Source organism: Lissotriton vulgaris, chromosome 7 (genome assembly GCF_964263255.1).
Source record: "Lissotriton vulgaris chromosome 7, aLisVul1.2, whole genome shotgun sequence".
NCBI classification, from domain to species: domain Eukaryota; kingdom Metazoa; phylum Chordata; class Amphibia; order Caudata; family Salamandridae; genus Lissotriton; species Lissotriton vulgaris.
The window spans coordinates 206,992,591-207,016,439 of NC_141695.1; the positions used below are offsets into that span (position 1 = coordinate 206,992,591).

Here is a 23,849-nt window from a genome sequence, read left to right on the forward strand (position 1 = left end):
CAAATCATGTGGCATTCCAAATGCTATAGGTGTCACATTCACAAAAATTACAACTATTGGCATTGTAAATGACAAATCTATCAATGTAGCTATTTGGAGAAAATACACACAAAAAAAATAAATAATCATTTACAAGACCAGTAGCTCCTACTTTTCTAATGCGAGACCTATTGCATTTCCATTGCTTGTTGTATGTAGTAGCTTTAGGAGTGCAGTTTGTTAATCGAAACAGGCTTACTCTTTTGTGGGTGGGTTCATGTACTTCCCTAAACCCCTCTGTAGTAATGTTGTAATAGTGCTTTAATATACTCTTCATGTTACTGTATTAAAAGTAATCATTCTCTGCGGAAACGGGTATAAATACTTGAGGTATTTATTAAAACTACATGGTCGTGGAGCCAGTAGAGAACAGCTCCACCAGGTTCAGCAGACCGACCCAACTGCAACAGGTAAAGGGTACCTAGGCAACACAGAGATTCCACAAGTTACATCATAGAGAATGATTACTGTTAACACAGAAACATCAAGGGTATATATGAAAGCACTATTACAGCATTACTACACCCTCCCTAGCCATCCCTTATGTCTCCCAGAACCACTCCCTTTAGTCATAAAAATTACTAATTTTCCCTGCGCTTTCCGCATTTACAACAAAAGCAGGTAAGGCAGGTGGGGAGGAGATCTTCGTACATAAAAGATAAAAGGTAAGAGCGGTGGAGGTGAAGACCTGCATGCAAGTGTTTGTGAATATCATTTTGTTGTACATTATCAGTACTACCATAAGACTACTAAATGTACTATTCAGTACAGTTTGTAGATAGGCCTCATACTATGCACCTAATTCTGGGTTTGGATTTACAGAAACATGACATCCTTCCACAAAATCACCATGACAGCGAATAGTAATGGCACTTTTCTATTACCTTGATAGTACTTAACATAGTGTTACTTCAGACACACTTTCCCCAATACAATATTGTACATGGTGCGTCTTACTACCCTTCTAATACAGTTCTTATCACATCTTATCCCAAACATTAACTACAGTTTGAAGAATATAATCACTCTTTATGGAGGTCTTTAATCCGTTTTGGCCTCAACTGATAATAACATCCCAGTTGTGCGTACTATGCCTCTTTTCTGTAGTATAGCTTCCATGGTACATTGTATAATGTCCATCGTCCATGCTTTTATATTTGGTGCAAAACTCTAATGCCATTGCTTTATATCTTTTAGACAACACCATGACTACATCTTGGAACTTACAAGTATGTCTGGAGGTTTTTGGTGTAAGTATATGCCCAAAAATATATAGTAGCACAACAAGTTCTATATTTCTTGTGACTTGCTTTGTATATTCTGAGACATTTGTCAATTGTTTTTTTGCAGCTGTAATAATGGATGTAACAGAAAGGCCAGTTGGATTTCCATGTAGTTTTATTGTAGGTTAAGAAGATCAAGAATCACAACATGGGGTAGTACAGAAATAAGATGTAGATTAGATCTTCTCTTCAGAGCCCCACAAGGAGCAGCTCCCTTGCTGCTCAGCCCATCCTCACAACTGACACTCACCACTCACAGACATTCCAGCATTCCATTACCTCACCACACATCCAACATTCCACAGAACACCTACACTGCTTGAGCAGCAAGGTAGAGAGACATGAAAGGCGTGATACACTAAATGTCAGTTTACTACAGCAGCCCCATTTATGCTCCCGTCATACTTACATTTATCCATATCACCATAAAATATGGGGGGCATTGCATTATATGAACTCGTGTCGCTATCCATGGCACTAAAGTGGCCATCTTTGCTGGCTGTGTTCGTTTCTCCATGCCACTCTTGCCTCCCTCATTAATGTAATATGACATTGTCAAGCATCTAATTCATAATCAGTGATGATGTGAGGCTGTCTTTATTCAAGACCAAAAAAATGACATTTTTGTCACCAAAGGCAAACTACAATTTCTATTAATTTGATGCTATCAGGTGCTGTCTTACTGCACCTTGTGGTGAAGGCAGAAATATTGACTTGAGTCAAAAGCATTTTTGCTTTCATAGGTGAAATCTAATAAACGTGCAAATGTTGATTTAAAACTGTTACACATTCAAACTGTGTGATCAGAAGTGAGTGCTCGAGTAACCACTGCGTCCTAGGCTTAAGTCAGAGCACGGAAATATCCTCTATATTATTCTCCAGTGAACTTAGTCACGTCATAAAAAAATTCTAAACTACATTTAACCTGGCTGTTAAAAGTTAATTTGCTTTATCTCAGTTTGATATATAAAGTTTACATGTGAATACTTTATGGCCCCTGTTATAACAAATCCGTAAAAAAGTTTTACAGTTAAAACAATAAACTGTGATAGCACACACACTATTTGCTTCCTTTTGATTTAAGACTCATTAAAAACATTAGATTTACAAAACAGCATAAACAGGTAATTTCGAGGTGTGTTATTATTGGAACACCGTCTGGAGAACTAGCAGTACGCTGGATTTTTCTGCAGGAAGTGGACAACCTTTCTCCTCGTGGCATAAAGCAGGTTTGTTACAGAATCACCGTTCGAATCACCGTTATCGCGAAGTCCCTCTCCAAAGTGCAAAGTGCGTGGAGTTAGCAGAGCCAGCAAGCAGGGGCAGTCCCACTCATCAGCAGCCTGTGTGCCCGGGGAGGAGCTCCAGGTGTCGCTGTTGAGGGCTGGCAGCTGGTGACGTCTCGCTGCTGCGTCACTGATGCTGTGAGGGTTAACTCCGGTCTGCGTATAACACCAGGAGGAGGAGGATGGTGACCAGTGAGTAGGTGAGCCCTCCGAGGGCCAAGGCCGCGTGGTTTAAGGTCAGGGCTTTACGGGAACTTCTCAGGGCGTAGGGCCGATTCCCCCTCTCTCGGCGTGCCTGCAAGCAACAAGGAAAAATAAAATAGCAAATGACAAAACTGACTTGTACTCAAACAAGCCTTTGCAAAACAACCGGTCTCGCCTTTAGGACCTTATAAGTTTTTAGATGTGTAGACAAAGAAACCAATGAGTATAAATTCTAATGGGCAGATTTATGTTAACTGGCGCATCCAGGGCCGGACTGGGAACCAGAACCGGCCCTGGCAAAGTGCTCGGCCGGCCCCCCTCCCCCCTCCGGGAGGAGAGGGGAGGGGGGAGAGGTGCGACCGCGCTCTGTGACAGGGCCGGTTTTCGGCCGTTTTTGTTACAGGGCCGTTTTTGCAGCATAACGGCCCTGTAACAAAAACGGCCCCCAACCATGCGGCCCACCGGGGAATTGCCCGGTGCCCTCAACGGCCAGTCCGGGCCTGCGCGCATCCCAGGGGATGTGCCAGTTAACGTGCGCCACAGTTCGCCAGAGCTCCGCCACCCATGGTGCGCCGCATTTATAATGTGGTGCACCATGGTGCAAAAACGGCACAGATGCGTGACGCATCTGTGCCGGAAATGTGGCGCATTGCTGGAGTTGCGTCGCAAGCGCGACGCAGCTCCAGCAAGGCTCGAGGGTGCCCCATCTACACAATGCTGCATCAAGACCTACGCCTGCTTCAAGCAGGCGCAGGGTTTTGACGCAGCATTGGCCTGAAAGTGACTGAGTGAAATCTCATAGATTTCACTCAGCCACTTTCAGGAGGCGTTCCTGCTCAGGAATGCCCCCCCCCTCCGCAGGAACGCCTCCTTATGGCGCAGGGCTTTACAACGTGACGCATCTCCTAGATGCATCACGTTGTAAATAGGGCGCATTGTTTGCGCCGCAGTTGCGTCAAATAAAGTGACGCAATTGCGGCGCAAGGGCATCATAAATCTACCTCTAAGTTTTAGAATGCCAATGGATGCCATAAGTCGTTCAGTGCGATTAGGAACATCTAGTGTTAGATATTAAGCGGCCTTAAACACTATGGTGCTATTAAAACAAGCACAGAGAAGCAGTACATCTTTCATTTGTCCCTAGTAACATGCAACTAACAGCCATTGACAAAGCCAATAGTCCTGGATTGTTGTAGGTGTAATGTTACTTGTTGTATGATATACGTGGATGCAACGACAGAAGCAGCAAAATACCAGTAATGTGGCACACTATGCTAAGCACAGAATTTTAGCTTATGTGTTTTAAGCCACTCCCTTATTAGATTGGACACGCCCCTTTGAGAGACCCTCCCCCTAGTTTCTTCATCTGACTTAAAGCCCTGTATATAAGTTTCCAGAGCTTTCTTTAACGAGAATATACTAGAATCAGAGCAGAAATCAAACATTGCAGAGAATTCTATTCCTTTGCGTGGGGTCAATGCCTTAACACCTTGGTAAAATAGAAATTACGATGATCAGAATGAATGAACATGGCCCACACTGCCTAAAAAGGAGACAGGAGAGAGTTCGGCCCACACTGCCTAAGAAGGAGACAGGAGAGAGTTAACAATGTTTCTGCTTTGCTACTGTGTGGCATTTTTGACAAAAAAATGGTAGCAGCTATGTCATAAAGTCTTTACAAAAGTATATTACCACCTGCCTCTCAGTTTGTCATGTGGGTTTGTTGCATATACCACAGACTTTAACAGGTCTTTAACTATTCTAGCTCATAGTTATAAAATCCAAGAGGGGTGCTAGCTTGGCACATACATTACAGGAATGCTTAGAAAAGAGCGCTGGTGGTCAAAATTCATTGGATCCAGTATATGTGGTGTGAACTAAAGAAGGATTTTTTGCAAACAAGATCTGACATTTTGTACTTTGGACTCCATGGCCGGTATGGTACAGACGCATCACCTCCAGGACCTTCACTTGAACCATGGTCTCCATCAACATCAGAGACTGGTGGTATGCAATTGCCTTTCTAAGGAGTGACTTACTAGCTCATCCTATTGAATCAGCACACAAAGCAGGAGAGTAGAATAAAAAGCGTTGTCTGCGCATAGTACATGCGATAATGGAATGGGCACCTATTACTACATTCCGTACTATGCATCATCAGAACAGATGTTCTTCTCTAGCTTTAAAAGTCAAATAACTTTCATCTAATTGTATTGAGCTGCTTTATAGGAGATTTAAACCTGGGTGCTTGAACATTTGACCTTCAGCCATGTATGTTTGTTCTTGCTATATTTTTATCAAGTAAGCTACTTCATGTGAATGACTAAATGGCAATAGTAACCTAAAGACTGGTTTCAAATGTCTTAACCTCTACGGTGCTCATGACGGCCCCCAGCCGTCCGACGTTACGGTGGGCGTGTGTGGAGGACGGCCAGCCATTAATTCTCCCGCACAGCGTCAAAGGGGTTAAAAATGTATATATAGAAGAAAATATACAATTTACCAGCCAGGAGACTACAGTGACAATGAGAAACAATAACACTTCAATGTATTAACACTAAGCGGCCCATGACACATAGTGTTTCAATTATTATGAACGCAAATGTTTCGAAAAATTTCCTTTTGGTATAAAAACTAAAATCCAATGAAAACATGCCGTAGCGTATTACCAGGAAGGACACAGTGTTTTAGCAGGGGTGCTATGTGTTCCTAATTCAAGCTAGGGTAATAGGCCCACACCCTCCTGTTTGGTAGGCCCACGCCCTCCTATTTGGTAGGGAAAAAAGCTATAACTGAGGTGTAGTGAGCCCCTCAGAACCCTTAACCCTACTGTCACTGCACTATTCCTACATACACTCTCTAAGACTAAGTGGACAGCTGTTTCCACAGCTGAGTTAAAATACCTGGACCGGCCGGAAGCATTTTAAGGGGTGCGCACTGAGCACACTGGCACTGGATCCGGTGGCTGTGCATGTGAAGGTCTGATGTCTCCAGAGACAGGCAGTGTACTCAGCGTGTACTTCACCTCTATTGTGCAGTGAACACACAAGCAATGCACATGCAAAGCAAAGACAACTCGAATGCTAACATAAGGTTCCAGAGAACTGTGAAACAGACTGAGCCTGTGATATGCAGGGGGATTATGCAAGGTAACGCAGCCCCTGCGCTGCAGGGGTGGGGGCAACCTTCCGTGCCCTTCGTTAGCCCTTTCGGGATCCCCCGGTCAGTCAAAGTAGTGTGCATGTTAATGCACACTACCTTAACAAGCATTGGCAATGCAATATACGGGAGACCCATTGCATTGAACACGTGAGTGCGGGCCGGCACAAGAAGGCACGAGCATGACCGGAAGTGTGCGGGAGGGGGTAGGGGGCCCCAAGAAGTCACAGATTGTGGGAGGGGGGTAGAAGGGACGGGAAGAAAGTAGACTGTGCAGTAAAGGGGCCAGTAGCCATGGTAGGATACAAATGACTGACATGGCTGTCATTGAGAGGGACTAACAAGCTTTAAACCAATCGGAAGGCAGCATTTATAACCTAAGCCAATGAAGAAGATGGGCCGGACAGTGGGCGGAGCTTCCACAAAGCTTCCATACTATAGTGTATACTGCCTGCCTCGCAAATCAATGGCAACGCATTCGCATTCGCACTGCAAGGCTAGGCGAGACCTAAAAATGTAGGCCTGTTCTTGCCCTAAGGCTCCCCTACCTGCTGCCCAACAGAGCCTGTGTTATCATAATGTGCACTTACGCAACATCAATCTGGTGACAGGGGTCATGTGTACAAGGGCACTGAGCCACAGGAACATCACTTTTTTATACGCTGCTCCATTTCTACAAAGTAGTGTTAAACCCCTTTGCATGGCTTAACGCCACTTTGTAAATATTGTACCCATTTACTCAGGTATATGCATGAAAGGGGCGTTCAATGGTTGTTGCTGTGGGCGTTCTGCCGGAACACCCATTGCTTTTGATGCTGCCCCAGATTTACAAAGAGATGTAAATCTGTGCTAGCGCCAAAAAAGAATGCCATGGATAGCAGGCGTTAGATTGATGCCACAAGGAGAAATACTTTTATTTCTCCTTGTTTTTGCTCTTTTTATGTGTGTTGTATTTAGCAGCACACATAGGAGAAAATCACCTTCAAATATTTTTTATGTGCAGTAAGGTGTCCTTTTCTGTACATAAACAAGCATCCCTGCAACACATTATTGTGGTCATCCATAGCTATATACTGAGACTGGCAGGGGTAGCTCTCCTAGGCATTTTTTGGGCAACTTTGACATTATTGTTGAAATATTTGGCATAATAGTGCACTTGGAATACAGTTACTCTTCTTGACATGTTGTTGACATACATGGCATTAGTGTGGCCAACCCTTCCATAATGCTCATTCTGACTTAGAGTTTCCATCCTTGAGATACTTTAGTCATGTTTTATTCAATTTTTTGTTGATGCAGTTTTACAGCAAGTGCTTAATTTGTAATAAAATATGTGCCAGGGCCCTCACCAGTAGGCCACTGCAGCTTCAACCACCCATTGCCTTGCCAGCACTGCCAATGACAATACCTATGTAACTACCATCCATAGCACGCCTACAAACTATTCCAGGCCCCCCAAAGCTAAAAGAATGGCTTGGGTGTCTTGAATTAATCGGTTTTAATATATATTGAATTAATAAACAACTGTTGTTCTGCGCATCTCTAAATTATACAGACAGTCATAGTGTCACGATTAAGTGCCGGTGCCGAGCACTGAAAACCGCCGGCTCAAATTAAGCACTGATATAGAGCAAACCAGACCCTGTGGGTCATCAGAGTACCTTTCATAGGTGTTGAAGTAACAATAGCAGCAATTAGAGGAGTATGGATAAAAATAATAGCAGGGCCTTTGACATAGGCGGATGGAGACCCTGGCAACTGTGAGGTCAAAGAGAGGTGTTAGCATAAAAGACTACATGGTCGTCTAACATACAAAAACAAACAAAAAGCAACAGTGGGGTGAACATGAGGAGGAAGACCTTTAAGTAATAATGCAAGGTGAAGAGAGACAATGGAAGTAGTGAGGATATGAGGATGCATTTCTTTAAGCAATAACTCAGACCATTAAGCAATACTGTACAATAATCTCAAGAGAAAAAACTGTTGACATCGGAATGAGATTCCATGTTTCCTTACTGGACAATTGTATATCGTTGGAAATCCCCCCTTATAAGCGGAAATTAAGCTAAAAAAAGAAGGACTTTTAGGTCTCTTTTGAAGCTTCATCCAAGAGGTTTGTCCTGATGGTGGTCAAAATGGGGTTCCAAATTCCGGGACTGTTTTTTGTGAAGGATTGCTTAAGGGTCTGGTTTATGTCAATGTAGGCAGGGATGGCTACTCAAAAATAAAACAATATTCTATCATCATTTAATTTTTCATCTGCTGGCTGAGCCAGCGTGATACGTCAGGGGCGGGCCGGTGTCAGGGCACTTCTAAGTGCGCATATGTGTTTGGCTGGCTGTCTTAGGCTGGCCAAACACACATGCGCACTTAGGTTTCACCAAACCCAGCCGGGTTGAAGAAACGGCACAAGGCTCCCTGTTGTGAGCAGAGTGTCAAACTAGTCCGCTCAGGCCAATCCCCACACTGCTCTCATAGCATGAAAGCAGTGCAAGGATTGCACAGGGAGTGTGTGATGCTGTCCCACTGTTTGCTAGGACCAGGAAGAGGACAAAGAGGCACAATGCAGGAGGAGGCCAGCAGCTTCAGGTAAGTCGTCTTTGTAAAAAAGTATAATTAACCCACCCGCTGCCCTTCCCACTCTCCCCATCCCTTGCCCCCTGCCTCCACCCCCTACCACTTTTTTTTGTGGCAGCCGCCACTGAATGTAGGACTCTCCAAACATGGGGGCCACCTGCTGGTGAGTTTGTGTGCCAGGTATGTAGCAGACCCATCATGTACACATAAGTGAGTTATGCAAACTAGCTTAATGATGCTCCTGGCCTCAACGGGGAGGCAATTAAGATAGGAAGGATAGGTGTAGCCTTTTAGGCAAGCAGTAAAGTTGAGGGCTGCTTCAAAGAGTTACAATGTGTTTTGGGAATGTCATTCACAGAACTCACATCACACCACCCCTCACGGAGCTCCACTGTCTCCTGATACACAAACGTGCTTATTTCAAACTCCTAACAAAGACATTCCTTTATCCTCTATTGACGGTCACTAGGGTGGTTATTTCCTTTGATGTGTTTGTTTAGCTATCTGGATACACAGCTTTCTAGCACATTAAATAGGAAAGGGAGTTTGGAAATGAGGCAAAAGTTGATGAGATCAATGGACTCCGAATGAGGTCGCAGGAATGACTTGACATTCTTGACACAACCAAGAACTAGACCTTTATTGAGAGAGAGAGACTGATTACATGAGTTAAGTAGGAGATTACGAATAAAGAGGATGAAGAGATTATCCTGACTGTGGAGGCTGGGATTGGGTCAGCAGAATGTTCTACGGCAAGCCCTTTAGTAAGTTCAGATCTACTCTGCTTGCTTTTTGCTGGAAGAACAGATTCAGATGTTAGGAAATGTCAAATGAGAAATTTCAATCAATCTTTTGAGAAAAAATTGTACCAACTCTTAGAGATTTTTCTGGTGTTCACAAGATTGAAAGAAGGTACAGGGTTTGAGAGCTTCTTGACAAAGTCAAAAATGTTTCTCAGTCTACATTTAGCCACATTATTTCTGTGCTTAAAGTTTTGCTTTTGCTTAGAAAATATAATGTCTGTATTCTTTGCATTTACGTGACCATTCCAAGATTTTCTTTTGATTTTGACAGTTGTTTTTCAATTATTTTAAGGAATTTCCATTTATATAGAAGTTGTTGGTAGAACTAATGCAAAGATTTGTTCTGTTTGTTTTGTTTGAGTGGGGCACGTTTATTTGTGACTTCGGACATGATTAATCGTTCTCTACTAATGTGGTTAGATTAGATCCGGCCTGTGAGTGCCTATGCTTTGTTGTTAATTTGGTTCATACAAGGGAAAGCTCAGTGTCATTGGAATTCCTGACTCAAACCTTTATTGTGTTTGTTTGTTGCAAATAGACACTTTGGTGCAATGCAAGGAGAAGGAAGCCAGGAAGTTATCAGATGAGTCAACCAGAATGGGGGAGTAGATTTTAATGACAATTTTCTTTCATATGAGGAGACTGAGGATGGAACCACCATTGTGTGTGAGTGTAGAATAGGACTGCACAAGTGTGTTGTTGTACAGAAAGAGAAATATCTGCAAGGCAGCCGCCACAGACTCATCACTCCAGTGTAGGTTGAAGTATTAGTGTTGGAGTTTGACCTTTCTTTTATTAATTCTATGCATTGTTTGAAGAAGGGAAATTTATACCCAGATGACAGGTGGTATGTTTTTTGTTCATAATACTCAATTTCAACATTGATACATTGGAACAGGGAGAATGACAGATGTAGACTTATGCAATGATTGGCAGAGCTGTGGATAATGCCAACATGTCTGCCTAGGTTACCCTCTCAATACTTAAACAGCCTTGAAAAAGCCTTAGGTCTGCGCACCATTAAGGGATGAAACACGTGTTGGCTGGCTAAGTTCTCTGCTGCCTCGCGATTATTGAAAAGCTTTTATTTGTTTTACATTTTTATTAAAATAAAAATATATGTGATGATTAGTATTTAATCTCTGCCCACTATTTTACATAAGGAATATCAAACCACATGTTTATTATTATTGTTGAGAATTGCTTACTCTACCTTACTTAAATATATGTAATGGTTGTGGCCATAGGGTACTGCCCTCATAGGGTAAGCAAACAAAACTGCTTATGAGCCAATACTAATAAGTGTAATTCCAGAACTATTACTCACCTTCCTTGATAACCATACCCTCTCAACCTTGTCGAATGGTTGCATAGCCTGGAAGAATCAGTAGGTCAATCATGGGTATCGAGGAGTCAGAGAGACCTGTTGTCACCACAAATAAAAAATCCAGTCTATGAGGAAGGATCAAGTCTGCAATGTGGTTTCTGGCTGTCAATTCACAGTTGTAGAGTAAGCATCTGCTAGAGAATTTAGCAGTTCAAGTGATGTGAGTTAAGGCAATTGGGATTGGAATGAGGTTTTTAGTGTTAGCGTGGGTTCTTCAGGGGTGATCAGTGCTGCAGTAGCTCCCTTGATGACTGAAAAAAAGGCGGGAACAGGTGTGCAGCCTTCAGAGGTGTGAAAGATTTAGAGAACTGGTTTTATCCACTGAGAGTTCTGGATAAGTATGAATTTCATATATGGGAGTCAGATTATTTTTTTGTGATATAATGATGAGCTGGTCCAGGAAAAGCAAATATTTTTGAAAGAGGGCAGAGAACTGGGTTTCCATTAAAGGGATGGACAGTATTTAGGAAGTAAGTGTTTATTTGCATGATTAATTCAAACGGTTGCAATAATTTTCATAAAAATAGAAGATAAAATCTTAACATTTTCTAATACAAGTTGTTTAAAATTTGTAAAGTGACCAGGTTCCTGCAAAGCTATAATAACAAAAGTTCACATAGAAAGACAGGTTAAAATGAATTGTATATTAAGGTTTGCGGAGTCGCTAAGATGTTGTGGCCCCAAAGCCCAGTCAATAAAAATAGAAATTATTATATAATGTACGTGCAAAAATTGCAGAAATTGGGTTTAAGGGTCCAGCTTGTGTACTTGAAAGATAATCTTTGAGTTAACTGCAATTTAATTTGGATTGTTGCTAGACTGGCTTGTTTTCTGTTTTTAGGGTTAACGCACCCACCGCGTGTGATCTTCCTTGAGATTGCATAGTCCTTCCACTATATTGTCATATGTTACTTTAGTTTGCCTTTAATATTTGTTTCCACTATACTCAATAAATTAACCAGGTGGTAACTCAGCTGGACATCCTCTCCAGAGAAACTTGCTTTCACTGTATGTCTTTATGAGCACATTCTTTTTGCTGCCGAAGAGTGGTCTGAGTAATACTCACCGTTCCCCTAGTAGCTCCCTGCATATACATAGCATGTGCAGAATGTCTTTATTCCTTCCCCAAAGAGTCAACAGGTTGTTAGAGTCAGGGGGCGTAGCCACAGCGGTAGATGGAGAGCTGATGGTAGTATATCTAGGTGGAACATCAGGAGCTTCTGTTTGGTGACTTTGGAAAAGCTGATGCAGAAGCTGTTTGAAGCATGGACTTAGTGTAGCTCTCTGTGGTGAACCAGCCATGGTCCCTCCCTGAAAGGATGGCTTTGTCCTCCATTAGGGAGACTCTTTTAATGGTTATATTGACTGGCTGTTTCTGATGTGGATGGGCAGGCCAGTGGAGGAGTTGGTGTGAGTTCTATTCAATCTGTGTCATGTTTTTCGTTGTATAAATATTCCACTTCAGAAAGGAGAGCGTTAAGTCTGTTAAGCCTTGTTTGGACAGATATCATTTTGTACAGCACAGGGACTTGGAAAGGCACCGTAGCACGCATCTCACTTTAAGAGAATTGTGAAGGCAGCCAATGGAGAGAGCATCTGAAATGAAATGGCATATTTTTTCTGTTGGAGTTCTGAGGGTGAGCTCTGGTTGTATGGGTTTTGGTAAGGTAGAGGCGGTGCTTAATTTGAGCTGGTGGTTGCAGGTTAGGGCACCCGGCACTAATTTCTGGGGACCAGCAGTTATTTTCCTGTATCAGATGTTTCCGAAGAGCAAGAGAGGGGAAAACAAACAAAGCAGAAAGACAGAGGAAAAGAAAGACAGAAAAGACACGATAAAGGAAGAAAGCAGGAACTTGTAAGAGTGAGATAAAGGGACAGGTGGTGTCTGTGAGTGGAGTAAAAAGGGTTGAGGTATTTCCGAGACTACTCAGCCTTGGTATTGGGCATGCTGGCATTTTACTGGACTGGGCACAAGCTTCAGGCCAGAGCTTTGAACACCGGAACTCATTCTTTTACACATTATGCACTGGGTGGGGGAGACAGTCGAGTCTCTGAGAGGATATAATTGCTCAAGGATATCATTAAGAGAAAGGATGGGAGAAGGGTTGATAATATAGGGATCAGGGTTGGGATGATGTTGGGATTATGTGAGTGAGTAGGGGAAGGGATGAGATTAGCAGGAGAGGGGTGGAATTAATCTGAGTAACCTCTCTGAAGAATGTGCTGGGCTCCTGGAGATAGAGGTGAGAGGGAGGGTATTGGTGTGCAGATGTCTACTAGGGATGTGCATATTACATGAGGAACAGGGGTTGATCTGGTGTGAGAGAGGGAGAGCTCTTTCATTATATACAGTCGCAAAGCGTTTTACAACATAATCGTTAATGCTTCTGCTTGAGGCCAGAATCTGTAAGATACCTTCACCTATGGAGTTCTCCAGGGTACCACTTTGTCCCACATCATCTTCAGCCTTTAATTGGAGCCCCTTCAAGCTCTGCCCATTAATACCAGGATCAAAATTCACCAATATGCTGAACATACACAACTCTACTTGAAGGTCTACTCTGCTCCAGAAAGGCAACACCTCAATCATTTCCTACATCTCATTCAGAGCTGGATGTCCAGCACCTACCCAAAACTAAACCTCTCCACAACAGAAGTCCTCTTATTTGCCAAGAACAAAGAGAATTAAATAGTCCAAAGTTTGAAACTCAACTTTCACCCAATGCCAGACGACTTGGATTTAAACCGGACACCAACTTCATATTCAATAAACATCATGGCAAAATAACAAATATACCTAGGTACCAGCACTCGCTGCTAAGAAAAGTGAAACCGTTTCTCCCAGAATGCAATTTAAGAACTCCTGTAGAAGCCTCCTATTCTCTCGTCTGGAGTGTGGAAATGGCCAGACTGCACTCTGGCACCCCCGAAGGCCTTCCTATAAACCACAGCATGTTGCGTCCAGGATTTAAAGAAATGTCATCCTCAATATGACAGATTAGCATTGGTTCCCTTTGCAGCACTCACCTTCTTCAAAACCAGCTGCATCATGTACAATGCCATCATGCCTATCTGGCGGAGAAGCTCACCAATCCCCCCATGTTGTTTCTGGCTGTAAAGCTCAGCATCCCCATATCTATTAGGACCACCCCAACCTTGCTCTAATTCTAGAATGAGTTCAAGATGTACCTCTTTAAGAACACTACATCATGAGGCAGGAATAGTCCACAAACAAGCCACCTCTGCAATCACTTATTGACTGTCTCCTTGTCTTTGACCCTGTACAACACACCAGTACCAGTTAGCTATGTTTGCCCTATAAATATAACACATATATACATGCAACATACATAGAAGGCCATGTAAAAGTGCATACCCAGATTATTTGAAATTCATGTAATAACGATGGCTTTTTAACTAATGTCCCCCCTGCAGAAAGGTTTTCAAAGACGTATTGCTAGTAGGTACTTTATGTCATATGTTGCTGTAAAATAAACAACTTGGTTCAGTTTTCTCAAGTTCTTAGGGAGACAAATTCCCTGCACTAGATTAGCAAAGATGGGATTGCTCAAAACAAGTCAGAGCTGCTAGTTATGACCAGTGCTTTAAATGGGTCGATACTCACCAGTGCTAAGTACCAGCACTTTTCACCCTTTGAGTACCAGAACTTCTCCTTCGCCAATGAGAGTACCGGTACTCAGAGGAACACGACGGCAGGATCAGACGAGTGCGTAAGCGCGCCGCTCTACAGACGTCCATCGTGTTGCTCGAAGCTGAGCTGCTGAAGAATTGCGATTCTCCTATTAACATGACCAGAGAATCTGGATTTCATTAAAGACACGGAGGCTAACATTATGCTTACAACTTTTAATGCAGACCAAGCAGCCGCATATGTCACAAAGTAAAAGTTCTATACTAGAACACAACAGACCAAACAATAGCAGTAATCACTAGGCAATCAGCCTCTTTTAAATGTGGAGCAAAGGAAGTCCAAGGAGCATCCACGAAGTACAGTTTGAATGAAGATAGAAGAACTTGAAAATCCGAAAAAACAGGAATTAAATCCAAAGGATGTAGAACAGGAGCCATAAAATAAATTCATGAGAGGTTATCTGAAAAGAAGAAAGGTATAAATGAATTCAGAAATATGAACAATAAAACAAAATTTTATGCAGTAAATTATAGAATAATCGAAGATAAATCCTGTAATAAAGGATAAAGTAAGCATGTGAGTATAAGATGAGAATGAAATACAAATGCAACAGAAAATGAATTAAATATGATCGTGAAATTAAACACAACCACCCAAGGGATGGGTGGGAGGGATAATGTTAGCCTCCGTGTCTTTAATGAAATCCAGATTCTCTGGTCATGTTGATAGGAGAATCGCAATTTCATTACAAGACCGGAGGCTACCATTATGCTTGTTGGTAGTCATGTAAAACAGCATCAGACATATGAGTAATACGTTTGCAATAATGATGAGCAAAGGTCCTAGAATTTGACCAATCAGCAGATTTAAGAATGTCTTCTAACTTACCGCCACACCAGAAAGACTTACTTGCCATAGCACCTCCAATGGAATGTGGTTTAAAAAGATCCAGATTGACGCCAGCAAGGCCCATAACAGTTTTAACCCATCTTGCTATAGAACTGGAAGAAATACCTTTATGAGGTTTAACAAAGGAGATAAGCAATTGATCAACACCCAGAGGACGAAGAGAATTCATCCTTAAATCATATTCTTTCATGCAGTGAACAACACAAAGTTTATTACACATGTCAAAACGTGGATAAAAGATACTATCAGACATAGTTTTGGTTCTCCTATGTAGTTCAAATTTGACCCCAAACATATCATAGCACCTATATGAAATGTCAAGAGCCTTAACATCAGAAACTCTTCGACATGAAATTAAACAAAGAAGAGTTGCCAATTTTAAAGAAAGATTCTTTCTTCTTAAAAGAGAGTTCTCAGGCCAGGAGCAGAAAAGGTGAAGGACTAATTTAACATCCCAAAGAGATTGATATCTTGGTTTGGGAGGCCTTCTGATCCTTACACTTTTAAGAATTCTACAAATAATAGGATTCTTACCTACCGTCTTATTGTTGACAAGGGAATGACCAGCAGAAATAGCAGACCTATAGCAGTTGATAGATCTGTAACTCAGACCTCTATCAAATTGTTCTCCCATAAAATTAACTATATCAACGATAGGTGCCTCCACGGGATCCAGGTGCCTTTCCAAGCACCAACGTAACCATATCTTCCAGATGTTGTTGTACCGGTAATGTGTACCGGGAGCCCAAGATTCTCCGAGGAGAGTAGAAGCTGTTGACGAAAGTCCTGCGAGATGGTTAGATCTCCTGACACCTTCCAGGCAAGAAGGTTCAAACTCCCTGTCTGAACGAGAGGGTGAATTCAACCGTCTACGTCTGTAAGGAGGTCTAAGAGTGAGGGAATCAGGAACGGTAGATCGTAAGTTAGTTCCAGAGTAGTGGGAAACCATGCCTGGGACGGCCAAAACGGAGTTATCAGAATTATTGAAGAGCGTTGTTGTCTCACTTTTTGAAGTACTCTCTGGATCATTGCAAAAGGAGGGAAAGCATAACCGATGATCCCTTCCCAAGATTGGAGAAAGTCGTTCACCGCTAGAGCACCCGGATCGGGCATCCAGCTGTAATAATTTTCCAGTTGGAAAGTCAGTCTGCTGGCAAAAAGGTCTATTTGGAAAGGACCCCAGAAGTGATTGAGGGAATTGAAGACAGAAGTGTTGAGTTTCCAATCGCTGTAATCTATGAGGAACCTCGAGTTCCAGTCTGCACAGAGGTTGGATTTCCCTGGAAGGTATTCTGCTCTGAGAGAGATCTTGTGTTCCAGGCAGAATATCCAAAGTTTCTTGGCTAGGTTTGACAGGTCTTCCGATTTGGTGCCACCTAAGCGGTTTATGTAGGCAACTGCGGACATGTTGTCCATTTTTTAGAATGACTGATCTGCCTTGAAGAGAGTGTTTGAAACTCATTAGAGCATATAGCCCTGCAGTCAATTCCAGATAATTGATGTGTTGAAAGGATTCTTCTTGAGACCAGATCCCACCAGTGTTTTGATCTTGGAGACAGGCACCCCAGCCATGAAGGCTCACGTCTGATTCCAAAATAAAGTCTGGAGCTGAACCAAAGATGGCTCTGCCATTCCATGCGTCCAAATTGTCTAACCACCAATTCAGTTCTGAGACCGCTTCTTGGTTCAAAGAAACGCGGTCGCCGTACCAGAGACCTGATCTGAGAGCTTTGGTCTTTATTCTTTGAAGGGCTCGATAATTCAAGGGGCCCGGAAAGATAGCCTGAATGGAAGAAGAGAGAAGGCCCAAGAGTCTGGCTAGTTCTCTCAAAGAGAGATACTGTTGTTTCAGGACATGTTTTATCTCTTTCCTTATTTTTGAGATTTTCTTTTGAGGAAGGAGAAGAAGACAATTCCCTGTGTCTACTGTGAAACTGAGGAATTCCATCGTTTTGGAGGGGGAAAGAATGGATTTCTCCTTGTTTATGATAAAACACAAACTTTCTAGAAGGTCTACAACAGTTTTGAGATCTTGAATGATCTGATCGTAATCTTGAGAAAGAACAAGGATGTCGTCTAGATAAATGATGAGACGAATACCTTTTTCTCTTAAGGAGGAGGTCACTGCCCTCATCACCTTGGTGAAACACCAAGCGGCTGAGGAGAGGCCAAAAGGAAGGGCCTGAAATTGGTAAAGACGGTTTTTCCAAATGAATTGAATAAAAGGTTGATGAACCTTGGCCATGGGGATTGTAAAGTAGGCATCTTTCAGATCCAGCTTGACTAACCAGTCTCCTTCTAATAAGAGGTCCCTGAGAAGATGGATTCCTTCCATCTTGAAATGTCTGTAAACAAGGTATTTGTTGAGTTCCCTGAGATTTATAACGGGTCTCCAACCTTTGTCCTTCTTTTCTACAAGAAAAAGAGTGCTTACAAACCTCAGAAATTCCATAGGGACTTCTATGATAGCACCTTTTCGAAGCATTGAGGAAATTTCTTCCTCTATTATTTTTTCTTGGTCCAGAGTAAGTGGAATTGATTTCGGAATTGAATTCTGAACTGGGGTTTGAAAGAAATCTACGTGGAAACCAACTACAGTATCTAGAACCCAAGGATCCTGTGTGATAAGTTTCCAGTTGTGGTAAAAGAACTTCAGCCTGCCTCCCACTTTTGGATTCGAAGAAAGGGGAAGAGAAGGAGTACTCACTTTGAGGGTTGGTGTCGGCAGGAGCTCCTCTCGCTCTGAAACCTCTGGAACGAAAGCCTCTTCCTCTGGGGGGATAGAAGGGAGGTTGGCTTGGGTGTTGGTATCCTCTTGCGCCATAACCCCTGGATCTAGAAAAGGCCGTCGGTTGGAACGGCCGAAAGATTGGCCCCGTCTTCCGGCCCTTCCAAAAAGGTTACTTGAATTGAAGACCTTCTTCATGTTTTGATGGGCCTTATCCAAGGCGGTAAAGGTATTGACATATTTGCCAAGGCTTTTAATTAGGTCCTCCCCGAAGAGAAGACCTTTGGGATTAAGGGAGGGCTCTTTGTCGGCCAAATCGGTTAGTTTTGGGCTAATTTTGGTTAAGACCACTCTTCTTCTCTCGGAGTTGAGCCCTGCGTTAGCATTGCCCAACAAGACTAGAGCTCTTTGACTCCAACCACGGATTGAAAGAGTGTCAAGAGGTGAGTCGGTGAGGTAGCTTTCTTCCACGGCGTTAATTATTTTAGTTAAGGGACCAAGGATATCTCAGACCTTATCTTGGCATATTTTTAGGGATCTTTCCAATCCTTTACGAGGGTCCCTGCCGAGCTTAAACAGATAAGTTATTAGCTCGGGGTCGAGATTTGGGGTTTGGCAAACCTTACCGTCTATAGAGGGCCTGGAGCATTCGGCTCTTAAAAGGTTTCGAGTCTCCCTCTCCAAAGGATTTCTGATCCACTTAGTAATGAACTTACAAATGTGGTCATGGGGGGTCCATTCGGAACTTCTAGGGTGCTTAATATTAAGAGGGGAAAACATTTCTTCTCCCAAGGGGTCTAAAATACTATCCTTAGAAGATGACGGAAGGTCACCACCAAAGAGAAGTGAGTCAAAATCTTCGTCATTTTCATCTCGATCAAGGATATATTCATCTTGAATATCTGAGGCATCATCATTGAGATCATCATTGGTATCATTCTGAGCACTTTGGTAGTATGTGTCGCGGGGGACACCCAAAACTTTCGTGTCGCTAAGGATACCTCTTGAATTTGTGCCGCTAAGGACACCTGAGGCAAGTGAGGTGAGATTACCTCCTGTAGAATTTGAGGTGCTAGGACCTCCCGTGCTCTCTGGGTTAAAATTAATATTGTTAGATTTTTTGTGCCTCTTACCCCTTATTTCTGTGTTCTCGTTTGCCAGGTCATCGTTATTAAAATCATCCCTTCCGGGAGGGAGTGATCTCTTGGAGGACATGACCTGAGAGAGGGTAGAGAACATGCAGGATCTCATTTCTTTATGTATAAGATTCCTGATGGATTCATCGTTAAAATCAGATTCAGCTGCGTTGGCTTGATCTGAGTCGGAATCAGACATGAGTAAAATTACAATAAAATATGTGATGCCTTTATGTATTCAAGGATAATAATTATAGTTTTTTTTTTAATATAATGTTTAAATAATCTATAATTCAGTGCCCCCTTTTTTTTTTTAAATATATTAATATAGTAGGGATGGATGGGGAGGGTCCAGTAGGACGAAGAGACTCTTAATCACAGATTAATAGACAGTAAAGGGCAGGAAACAGTGTTAAAACTGTTAAAGTGTGAGGTTGGGAGGGTTAATGGATCGTTTTAGAGGGATTATATGGGATTTGGCAAGAGCGCTAAGGATTTGGCAAGAGCGCTAAAACGAACGGTAAATCTCCTTCAAAACAGCTGATCGCGTCGGGGAACTGTTTGTTTCCTCGAGCGCGAGCTGTGTAGAGACGCCCATGGTAAACGAGGGAATTGAGGAAGGTACCTAGGCAAGCATAGCACGCAGCGCGTGTGTTGCCGACGGTCCTTCCTCGGGTCCCTGTGGGCTTGGAGGCATGGGGAAAGAAACGGGAAAAGGTCCCGAAGTCCGAAGGAAAGGCGAGGTAAGAAACGCCTCAGGCTTCATATGAAAGGGCGCATAAAGCGGCCGAAAAGCGGGCGCATAAAGCGGAAAAGCGGACAGACACTTGAAAAAAGACTACGAAGGCGGTGAGAGAAGAGGGGGGAGGCCGATCTCCGTAAATTGGAGAACGGTTACCCGAGACAGGAATAGGGGGGGGAGAATCGGTTAGGTGAAACATACAAAATAAAACTCACCTGAAAAGACCTGAAAAGCAATATGCTCGTTAGATAGAAGTGGCAAGTTTAAATACTTATGTATAAATCTAAAGCAATAGCTATAACAATAATAAGAATAATCAGATAAAATAAATTAAACCAGCAATGATAAGGAGGATAAGAAAAGCATGACTTATCTGCTTGAAGCCGCATTTAAAAGAGGCTGATTGCCTAGTGATTACTGCTATTGTTTGATCTGTTGTGTTCTAGTATAGAACTTTTACTTTGTGACATATGCGGCTGCTTGGTCTGCATTAAAAGTTGTAAGCATAATGGTAGCCTCCGGTCTTGTAATGAAATCAACAGTAGCTCATTTGCATTATCAGGGCTACCCATGGGTTTGGACAGCGTGCATCACGGTTATTCACAATGCGGGTTCCATTGACCCTGTGCAGTTAATCCCACTATAGGCGTGCAATGCAAGGCTGGCTGCCAGTCCCATGCAAAATGAGTCATTAAATCCAACTTGTGTAAAGGTATTATTCTTTTTTCAGCAAATCTGAAGTTTTTCGCGGTACAGTAGAGTTTGGAAGGCAAGGGCAGTGTGAAAAACACTTGAGTTCTGTGTGGACACAATTTTACAAGGGCAAAACATTAAGATGCATTCAATTTCCCACAGTGCCCCTAAGAGAGGGAGAGAAAGTGAAAGTAGAGAGAAGCAGATGAGAGCAGGCCAGCCAAACTACAACTAAACTTCACCGTGTAAGGAGGGAGCGTGGACTTGGAGGGGTGGAACCATGTGCCAAGAGCTACCTAAAAGGCACTCTGCCCTCCACAAATCCACCCCAGGCTGTCTCCCAAAATATAAAAGCCAACAAAAAAACCAAAGGGTCCCCAATGCTGCTTACAGCCTGTGAAGACAGCTGGAAAGCTGCTTTGTGCATTGGTTTCCACCTTGTCTTCATTGTCACGGTGTGAAGGGAGCCGTAATCATGTGACACACAGTGGCACAGTGTGAGTTTGTAGGTCTGTGAGAGAGGAGAAGGAGATGACAAGAGAAAGTAAGTGGAGATAGTGAAGAGAAGGATAGCGAGCAAGTGACGTAAATATAACCGAAAAGAACAAATATCATAGTGATGGAATTTGTGAACACTTAGTAAGATGCTATTCAAACAACAACAAAAACTCTGCCAAATATCAACTGAGCCCTCTTCAGCAGCAATTGTATTTATTCTCAGTTATTTCGAACTTTATACATGTGATGCACTTATGCCCAAAGTAAGCTGCCCTCGTACTTTAAGTTGGTTCTGCTGCAGCACGGTGCACCTCATTCTGCGTGAGTGGTTTGATCGTATAAGCAATGGGGTTGTGTTTAAAGATTTTGGGCAGGGTCATTGGGTTTATGCGGCACGGGGGGACCAGATCAAACAACTGGGTTGAATAAATTATGCAGCAAGAAAAGGCAAATTATGTGACCTCATTGCACATTTTATGATAGTATTGCTTCACTATTTTGTCATTTTTACATATAGTAACACTGTCTGGAAAAAGATTTCCCCTTATTCGTACCGGTTAAATACCCAGATTAAGCAATTCGAAACTCAAGGATGATCAGGTACCCTTTGCAAATGTTCTTCCACTGCACAGAAACATGTGTCACCATGTTTTTAGAAACTTTTGATCCATTTAAGCTGGAAGCAATTTTTGGAGGGTAATATCTGAAGATTATGCAGCAGTTTATGTGGCAAATGCATCAATCCCATTGTTATGCGGAAAAAGATGTGTAGCATCCTGCTACCAATAACCACAGACACTCTTAGTTACTAATACTGGAGCTTTATTCTCGTACATCCAGCCTGTCTCCTGCCCCTACTCTAACTGCCCCTTCCTCTGTCCATCTCCTCCTCTTCCTGTTCCCCCTAGGCTCCACTCACAACCACTAGCCTGCTAACGTCATAACATTTCCCCCCTTTGTAACAAAACAAACAAACATACTGACTTCTCAGTCCATCTCTACGATAAGTCTCTTGGGTGGACGTATGTCACGATGAGGTCGTGGCGACCTGGCTCTCGGACTATTAGTACTCAGTGTCTCATTGATCGGAGCAGTGCTCTCACGATCAGCTGAATGTGGTTCTTCCGAACTGGGAGTGTCCATTTCACTCGTCATGGTTCTGGAGGTATCTCGTGACAATTTCTTAAAGTGCGAGATGTTTCTCGTGACTCGCCGCTGCTCGGACTCCGCTGTCAGCATAGTTCCTTTCCTCTTCGTGATCAACAATGGTTCGTCCTTGAAAAGACAGTTGGTCTTTTTCTGCTGCTCTTTCTTGACGAGAACATGGTCCCCTTCATGTAATGATAGCGACCTCGCTCTCTCCGGTGATCTGATTATGACTTCATTTTATCTTTATTGCGCTTGTCAGTTGCCATCATTTCTTGCTGATCTCTTGTAGATGATGATGCTCTCAAGGCTCCATCCCACGTTGGAATGCGATTCCTCATGGGGCGTCCTAGCAGGAGTGTCGCTGGACACTAGCCAGTCGTTGCGTGAGGAGTTGTGCGGTAAGTTCGGAGGACTTCATTGAGTGCCACTTGCAGATCTCTTCCTTCCGCTGTAGCATGTTGAAAGGTCTTCTTGAGCGTGGCCATGAATCTTTCGATTGTCCCGTTTGCCTGTGGCCAGAGGGGTGTAATCCTGCGATGATGAAAATCTAGGTGTTTCGCAAATGCTGCAAAGTCTTGCCCATTGAAAGGGGGCCCATTGTCTGTTTTCACTGTCTTGGGAACTCCCCATGTTGCAAAGACTTCATCAAGTACTTTAAGAGTACTAGAGGCGTTTGTAGACAGTACGAAGCATGCAATGGGATATCTAGAATGCTCATCAATGATGGCTAGCACATATTTGCCCGATGACAGGGGTCCATGTAAATCAATGGCGATCTCTTGCCACACTCCAAGGGGCAGGGTGGTCATGTGTAATGGTGCTGGAGGATCACTTTTGCCGGTGAGTTGACAGAGGTGACAATCCTTCAAGGTGGCTTCCACCAATTGATCGAGATATGGAAACCATACTCGTTCCCTTAGCGCTTGTTTGGTTGACACAATCCCCCGATGCCCTTCATGTGCAAGAGCAACCACTCCTTGTCTCAGTTGAGTGGGGATCACAATCCTCTGGTCTCGCAATAGTATGCCGTCAGTGGTGGCTGACAGTTCGCCAGGAAGGCCTGCATTTCACGTTTAACAGAGGGATCAGTATCTTCATCCTGAGGGTCGTGTCTCCATCGATTGTTTCAAACCCTGTGAAGGACTTTCTGCAGGATGACGTCCTGTGCCGTACTCTCTCAAATGGTATCCATGGGGATAGCTGGAGGTAGGGCTTGGTCAGTCACGAAATGTATGTACTCTTCCGCGATGGATGGATTACAGACTGACAATGGAAGTGGGTGCCGGGACATGTAGTCCGCTGGATTTTCAGATTTCCCCGGTTTGTGGATTATGGTGAATGTATATTCCTGTAACCGTAGGCCCCACCTTTTGATCCGCGGGGGCATCTTGGATCGCGGCTTTCCATAAATGGTGACGAGAGCTTGATGGTCTGTGATTAAGGTGAAATGTTTGCCATATATGAAGACATGAAAATGTTCACATGCCCATACTACGGCTAGGCTCTCTTTTTCGGGTTGCGAGTAGGCCCGTTCCGGGTCAGTCAGACTACGACTCGCGTATGCAATGATACGGCGTTGATCTGAGTCATTCTCATATTGTGCT

The 23,849-nt window shown here is 43.1% G+C and overlaps 1 long non-coding RNA gene across 1 annotated transcript in view; it reads right to left on the minus strand.

Annotated features, from left to right (window-relative positions):
* Positions 1-1,419: 1,419 nt before the first annotated feature.
* LOC147701207 (uncharacterized) overlaps positions 1,420-23,849 on the minus strand; it is a 46,503-nt gene continuing 24,073 nt past the window's right edge. The window contains exon 2 of the long non-coding RNA XR_015297440.1: positions 1,420-2,903. This is a non-coding gene — a long non-coding RNA (uncharacterized LOC147701207). The remainder of the gene's footprint in view (positions 2,904-23,849) is intronic.